Here is an 8,395-nt window from a genome sequence, read left to right on the forward strand (position 1 = left end):
GTGTGCTAGACACACTGTACCTACACCTGGCGTTATCGTCTGGGGTGCGACTTCGTGTGATAGCAGGAGCACTCTCTTGGTTATCCCACGCACCCTTTCTCCAAATTTGTACGCCAGTCTGGTGATTCGAACTGTTGTGCTGCCTTCGATGAATAGCACTCCAGAGCTTTTTTCCCAACAGGATAACGCTCACCTACATACGTTGTTGTAACCCAACATGCTTTATAGAGTGTTGGCATGTTGCCTTGGCCTGCTCGCTCAGTCTCCAATGGAGCACATATGGAACATCGTCGCACGCCAACTCCAGCGTCATCCACCAGCATTAACAACCCCTTAATTACTGACCTATAGGCCACGGCCTTGCCACAGTGGATACACCGGTTCCCGTCAGATCACCGAAGTTAAGCGCTGTCGGGCGTGGCCGGCACTTGGATGGGTGACCATCCGGGCTGCCACGAGCTGTTGCCATTTTTAGGAGTGCCCTCAGCCTCGTGTTGCCAATTGAGGAGCTACTCGACCAAATAGTAGCGGCTCCAGTCAAAGAAAACCATCGTCACCACCGGTAGAGCGGTGTGCTGACCACCCACCTCTCCTATCCGCATCCTCAGCTCAGGATGACACGGCGATCGGATGGCCCGACGGGCCACTTGTGGCCTGAAGACGGAGTGTTTTATTGACTGACCACATGCAACGGGCATGGAACTCCATCCCACAAACTGACATTCAGCACCAGTACAACAATGGTTCAAATGGCTCTGAGCACTATGGGACTTAACTTCTGAGGTCATCAGTCCCCTTGAACTCAGAAATACTTAAACCTAACTAACCTCAGGACATCACACACATCCATGCCCGAGGCAGGGTTCGAACCTGCGACCGTAGAGGGTAGCGCGGTTCCAGACTATAGCGCCTAGAACCACTCGGTCATCCCGGCCGGCTGCACCAGTACAACACAACGTATTCACATATGCAAGCTTGCATTCACCACTCTGGCTGTTACACCGGTTATTAATGCACCCACATTTTGCATTTTCTGTGGCGTATTTCGCGCTTACATTAATGTGTGATGTTGCAACTTTGCACTGTTGTGGTTTTTTCCGTCAGTGTGTTTTAGAGCCCCTATTTACCAGACATTTTTCTTGTTTTGGTCTATACTACCTCATGCAAAAATATGGAAACCAAAGACCTTGCAGTAGAACCGATGCGTTTCACACTATCGAAGAAGGGCAAGTGCTCATAGCTCTTAAGGTATGCAGTCCAGAGCACATGTTTACCACACCTTTCTCTTCTTGTTTCGAACCATATTACAGCCTCTGAAAGTTGCCTACCCTACAGTCTTAGCAAAGACATTAATGGTAAAATAAATGGAAATGTCGTGTGGCTAGGGCCTCCCACCGGGTAGACCGTTCGCCTGGTGCAGGTCTTCCGATTTGACGCCACTTCGGCGACCTGCGCGTCGATGGGGATGAAATGATGATGATTAGGACAACACAACACCCAGTCCCTGAGCGGAGAAAATCTCCGACCCAGCCGGGAATCGAACCCGGGCCCTTAGGATTGACAGTCTGTCACGCTGACCACTCAGCTACCGGGCCGGACACATTAATGGTACAAGTACATCACTGTAGAGGTATCAGAACGATTTTCACAGAGTCGTTTCCGGACCAGTGTTTGCGGATCAGAGTCCCTTTCCTCAAATTAATACATTTACTGTCCTCCAACATCCATGAAAGTTTGTAACATCATAATAGAATCACCCTGCATATTCCGCAAGCCACTGTACAGCACACGGCGGTGGGCGCGTCGTGCCAACATTATTCATTTTATTTCCTATTCCACTGGCGAATTGAGCGAGGGAAAAAATATCGTTCTGTACCTGCTCTAATCCCTCTTACCTTATTCATTTTGAGGTTGCTGCTCACTCTTGTGTTCGTGATTTTTTTTTTTTTTTTACAAATAAATTGGATGCGTTTCGCCTTGAGCAAACGCGTTTTCTTCTTATTTAGCCTGACATGTTTCGCTGAAGCTACGGTAGCTTCAGTGGGTTTTATTTATTTGCTTTCTTGTTAACACATTCTGTAATTTCTGCAGCTTTCTTCCTTTACAGCAAAGCATAGAAAGCTGTAGAAACTACAGCATTTCCTAACAAGAAAGGAGATAAAGAACCCACTGCAGATGCTCCAACTTCGGCGAAACATGTCTGCGTAAAAAAGAAGCAAAATTGTGTTCGCTCAAGGTGGAACCTCCCCGAAAACCTGTAACCTTATTGTCATGACTACAACGTGAGATGGTGGTAGCACAGTGCTCACAGTCTTCTTCGAATACAACTTCTCTAAATTTACCCAACAGAGTTTCGCAAGACGTACGTCGTCTTTCTGTTACGCTTACTGACATATTACGATCCTAGCAGCGCCTCTGAATTTTCTCGATGTCTGTTGTCACGCCTACATGATAGGAATCCCGAACACTGAAGCCATACGTCAGAATTGATCATACTAGCGTCTTTTATGAGATTTTCTTTACACATGGTTTGCATTTTCCCAAAAACCTTCCAATAAATACACACATAAAAAAAAGTTTTCCATCACCCCGGTTCCCAGAACTCCTGAAGATAGACGTTGACTATGGATATTGTATCACAGACACAGTCCCTTTGACTGTTCAGAGATGTCACTAAACCCGCACAAAGATGTAAACAACAATGCATGAGCAGCGCCTATTAGACGGAGGGGGTCTGACATCCGATCAGTTCCAGTCATTCCACCTGGAAGGAGTTACAAGGCTCGTGTTGTTTGAAGTTCAGCCATGCCCAGACGGTCAATACGGCGGTTCGATTGCGTCCATATTGTTACTTTGTGCCAGGAAGGGCTCTCAACAACGGAAGTGTCCAGGCGTCTCGGAGTGAACCAAAGCGATGTTGTTCGGACATGGAGGAGACACAGAGAGACAGGAGCAGTCGATGACATGCCTCACCCAGGCCGCCCAAGGGCTACTACAGCAGTGGATGACCGCTACATACGGGTTATGGCTCGGAGTAACCCTGACAGCAAAAGCACCATGTTGAATAATGCTTTTCGTGCAGTCGCAGGACGTCGTGTTACGACTCGAACAGTGAGCAATATGATACATGATGCGAAACTTACTCCAGACTCCCATGGCGAGGTCCATCTTTGCAACCACGACATTATGCAGCGCGGTACAGATGGGCCCAACAACTAGCCGAATGGACCGCTCGAGATTGGCATCACGTTCGCTTTACCGATGAGTGTCGCATCATATGCTTTCAAACAGACAGTCGTCGGAGACGTGTTTGGAGGCAACCTGGTCGGCTGAACGCCTTAGACACACTGTCCAGCGAGTGTAACAAGATGGAGGTTCCCTGCTGTTTTGATGTGACATTATGTGGGGCCGACGTACGCCGCAGGTGGTCATGGAAGGCGGCGTAACGGCTGTACGATACGTGAATGCCATCCTCCGACCGATACTTCAACCATATCGGCTGCATATTGGCAAAGCATTCGTCTTCATGGACGAAAAATCGAACCCCCATCGTACACATCTTGTGAATGACTTCCTTCAGGATAACGACATCGCTCGACTAGAGTGGCAAGCATGTTATCCAGACATGAACCCTATCGGACATGCCTTATATATATTTAAAAGGGCTCTTTATGGACGACGTGACCCACCAACCAACGCCGAATCGTCGTTGAGGAGTGGGACAATCTGGACCAACAATGCCTTGATGAACTTGCGCATAGTATGCAAGAGGCCGCGCTACTGGGTATTAGAGCTACCGATGTGTACAGCAATCTGGACCACCTCCTCTGAAGGTCTCTCTTATGGTGCTACAACATGCAATGTGTGGTTTTCGTGAGCAATAAAAAGGGCGGAAATGATGTTTATGTTGATCTCTATTCCAGTTTTCTGTACACGTTTCGGAACTGTCGGAACCGAGGTGATGCAATTTTTTTTTTTTGATGTGTGTATATGGGTTCCATTCCTCTTCCCCTAATATTGATATTATATGGTGATCTCATTTCATATCATTTTTAGTGCTACCGCTACAAACTTGTATGCTCTGACGTGCTCAAGATATTCACAGCTGATCTTGTAATCATACAGTAACTGGTCCTGTCTCTTTGTTATCGGCGTAATAACGAAAACGAGACAGATGGAAGAAAAGTAAGTAAACTGTTTATTATTTCAAAACTAATCGCCACAACTGTTAATTTATTTATTCCACCGTGAGACGAGACGGTCAGTGCCTTCACGGAAAAAAGTTTGCCGTTGACTACGGAACCATAATTGTGCCCAGCAAACCGACGGCCACGAATGTCTTTCCTCGGGGCTCTAAAAATTTGGAAATCGCATGGAGAGATCGGGACTCTGTGGAGGATGTGTAATGGTTTCCCAGCGAAACTTCTGCAGCACACCCGAAAAAAACCATGGCAACATTCCTTCTGAAATAATAAACAGTGTACTTACTTTTTTCCATATATCTCATTTTCATTTTACTGTCCTTTATACATTTATGAATATTTAAAAATGGTTCGAATGGCTCTGAGCACTATGGGACTTAACATCTGAGATCATCAGTCCCCTAGAACTTAGAACTACTTAAACCTAACTAATCTAAGGTCATCACACACATCCATGCCCGATGCAGGATTCTAACCTGCGACAGTAGCGGTCGCGCGGTTCCAAACTGAAGCGCCTAGAACCGCTCGGCCACACCGGACGGCTATAAACATTTAAAGAGAGCTGGCATTCGTTACACCAAGTGGAAAATTTCTCCAAGTCTTCTCGTTTTCCTTACTATCTCCCAGTCGTGATACTTTCCTGAGAAAACAGCGTCGTCAACGATCAATGTTTTAGTTCTGATGATCTAATCTGAGGAACCGGCTACTTATACCGAAACCACTAGACACCCTATTACGCTTCCTTGGAGCACTCCCGACAGTATATGCATTTCTGACAAACATTCGCGGTCCAGTGTAGTGTAGAGGGTTCTATTAGTCACATATTCCTCGAGACTGTTACATATTTGCTAAGATACCGTCTACGAAAGTATCTTCGTTAGTATAACATGGAAGGACAGAGTCCACCTGTTCAACTGTGTCTATTCTAGGTATAGATAATCCAGCACCGACTTTAGGTGAATCCAGAAGAGGGAATTTCACGACAGTACTATACTTCAGTTTTTTCCATTTGAGAGAAACACTCGAGCAATGCTTTGTATAAAAAGCCACGAAAAAGTTCGCACCCGTTAATATACTTTTCTATGAATATTTTTGTTAAAAAAATGCGTTGTTTCCGAATTTTCCATTCCAAGTTTAAAGGGGAGTCTGAAACGGTTAAATGAAATTATTCCACATAATAGACATAAGGACTTACATTATTGCGCAACATACGCCAAAGTTGAAAATGTAATTTTATTGTATCATCTTCCTGTCAGTGCGAGACCGGGAAACGCTTTTATGTTGGTAGATGGCGTTGGCACGGCTGTGCGTTACACGAGTGGGAGAGAAAGCGGCGCAGGGCAGCACAGGCGCCGTCCTGTTTTAGAACGTCAGCCGGCCCGGATCTGCGCTCTGCTTCGCATGTGTAAGCAAGCTGCATCGCCTGCTTCCCGTCTGCTTTACCGCAGGCCGAGCGTAAACAGTTGACAAAAGCAAATCATAATCCTTACTCCCATAACCGCATTGTAGTAACATCTGTGTACAATGTCTTCGGAAGCCTGTACACACTTAGGAGTTATCATTTTTTTTGTAAAACACTGTTAGTTCTCTTCACTCCCAATATCTTCCAATTGGAGGACGCAAGAGAGCAAGCAAGAAAATTGTTTCCCCAGACTTTCGAATGTCTTTCGACATTATATCACCATTAATGAAGGTGCCACTAGAGAGACATTTTTCCTAAACGACGAATTAAATGACTTTCTCAGCTGCAGGTAATTCTCAAGTTGTGATAAATTATCAGGCTGAAGTTAATACCTTCTCAAACAACAGGTGATGATGGACTGAGCATAGTTATGATTAAAAGCGTTGTCAACACAATCATACATCTTCTTGTTAGTAGTTCGTATCCTACTGGGTGGAATCACAATCATAGCACGGTCAACATAATACTCAGAGTATTTAAAGCTTTGGGGTTCATTGTTCATAAACAGATGACGAATTAATTTAAAACTTATGACATCCACGATAAATATCAGTTAGGCTCCCGAAAACACCATGCCACAGAAACTATATTATTCCAAGTGACTGACGACATCAAACACGGCATGGACAGAGGTAAAGTGACTACTTTTACAGTACTTGGTTTCAGATAGGCTATTGATACTGGTGGTTTCGATATATTACTTACTAAAATGAAACGGTTTAATTTCTTGAACACTGAAATTCTTTGGTTATACAGCTACCTGTAAAACAGATGTTAGTCAATTGTGGATAGGAGAAATCATAATGGAAACTTGTGCTCTGTGCAGTCCCCCAAAGTTCTCGCTGTATATCAATGATATTTCATCCGTGATTCACTGTTGTAGCAATCACTTATATGTTGACGATATGAAGGCTGTATGTAGGTGTCAGCTCTAAGAACACTGCTGCTGCCTTATCAGGAATGAATGACGATCTTTCTTTAGTATCATGATGGGCACAAATTCAAGTCCTTGAGCTGAGCCCTAAGAGGCCACAGCTCATCCTTATGTCCCATCTGAAGTTGATCAGTGGAAATTTCCGTGTAACAGTTCCAGTTATCGTTTCAGAAAATAAAGACCTTGGTATAATCTTGGATGAACAGCTAAATTAGATTGTTGCAGCATCCATGAAATCTCTCTCCTGTCTACACGCAATCCAAAAACGCAAAAAAAATATTTCCTCTTAAATTAATAAAAAATTTGGCCGGTCTTTAGTCCTGTCAAATGTTTACTACATCTACACCAATACTCTGCAAACTACTGTGAAGTTCGTGCAGAGGGTACGTACCAGTGTACCAATTATTAGAGTCTTTTCGCGTTCCATTCACATATGGAGCGCGGGAATAATGATTGTTTAAATGGTTGCATGCGGGCTGTAATCCAGTCTTGTCCTCACGATCCCTATGGGAGTGATGCGAAGGCGGTTGTAGTATATTCCTAGAGTCATCATTCAAAGCCGGATCCTGAAACTTTGTGAGAGGGCTGTCTCATGATACTTTACGTCTAACTTCAAGAGTCTGCAATTTCGGTTTTTTCAGCATCTCTGTGACGCTCCCTCACCGACCAAACAAACTTGGGATAATTCGTGCGGCCGTTCTCTGTATATGTTCAATACCCGCTGTAAGTCCTACTTGGTACGGGTCCCAAACACCTGAGCAGTATTCCAGAATGGGTAGCACAAGTGATTTGCAAGAAGTCTCCCCTGTAGACTCACAGCATTTCTCCAGTATTCTACCAATAAACCAAAATGTACCACTTGCTTTACGCTCGACTGGGCCTATGTGATCATTCCCCTACAAAGCGTTGCACCTGGGTACTTGTATGAGTTTACCGACTCCAGCTGCGATTCATTGATATTATAATCACAGGATATTACGTCTTCTCGTTTTTTGATTACATTTCTGAACATTTAAAGCAAGATGGCAATCTTTGTACCACTTTGAAATCTTATCAAGATCTGGCTGAATATTTATGCAGCCTCTTTCAGACAGTAATTCATTACACATCATCTGCAAAAAGTCTGAGGTTACTATTAATAGCGTCCGCGAGGTCATTCATATATGACATGAACTGCGGTACTCTCAACACATTTTCGTGGGGCACCCCCGAAGTTACTTCAACATCTGTCAATGAGTTCCATCAAGATAACTAGCTGCGTCCTCCCTACCAAAAAATCCTCAATCCAGTCACAAATTACGCTTGATATTTCCATATGTTTGCACTTTTGATAATAACCGTAGATGTTGTACTGAGTCAAATGCTTTTTTTTTGGGAATCAATAAATACTACTTCAGCCAGACTGCCTCGATTCAAAACTATCAGTATATCAAGTGCGAAAAGTGCGAGTTCGGTTTCACACGATTGACGTTTTCACAATCCATGATGGTTGGCATGGAGAAGGTCATTCCGTTCGAGATATCTCATTACATTTTAACTCAGAATGAGTTATAAGATTCTACAGCAAACTGATGTCAAAAATGTTGGACTGTAGTTTTGTGGATCACTTCCACGACCTTTCTTCTAAACTCATCTTTAGAGCGGTACGAGGATTAAATTGGATCAATTGTCTTTGTTTTCCTTTGTAAAGTAACGTTTGAAAACGGAATTAAACATTTCTACTTTTGCTTTAACACGCTTAACTTTAGTTTCTGTCTCACCCACGAGTGATCACACACGAACACTGGTGCCATTAAC

General features: G+C 44.1%; 1 pseudogene; it reads left to right on the forward strand.

Annotated features, from left to right (window-relative positions):
* Window positions 1-350: 350 nt before the first annotated feature.
* LOC126185483 (5S ribosomal RNA) lies at window positions 351-468 on the forward strand (annotated as a pseudogene).
* Window positions 469-8,395: the final 7,927 nt, after the last annotated feature.

The sequence above is a fragment of the Schistocerca cancellata genome, chromosome 4, assembly GCF_023864275.1.
Source record: "Schistocerca cancellata isolate TAMUIC-IGC-003103 chromosome 4, iqSchCanc2.1, whole genome shotgun sequence".
Taxonomy (NCBI): Eukaryota; Metazoa; Arthropoda; class Insecta; order Orthoptera; family Acrididae; genus Schistocerca; species Schistocerca cancellata.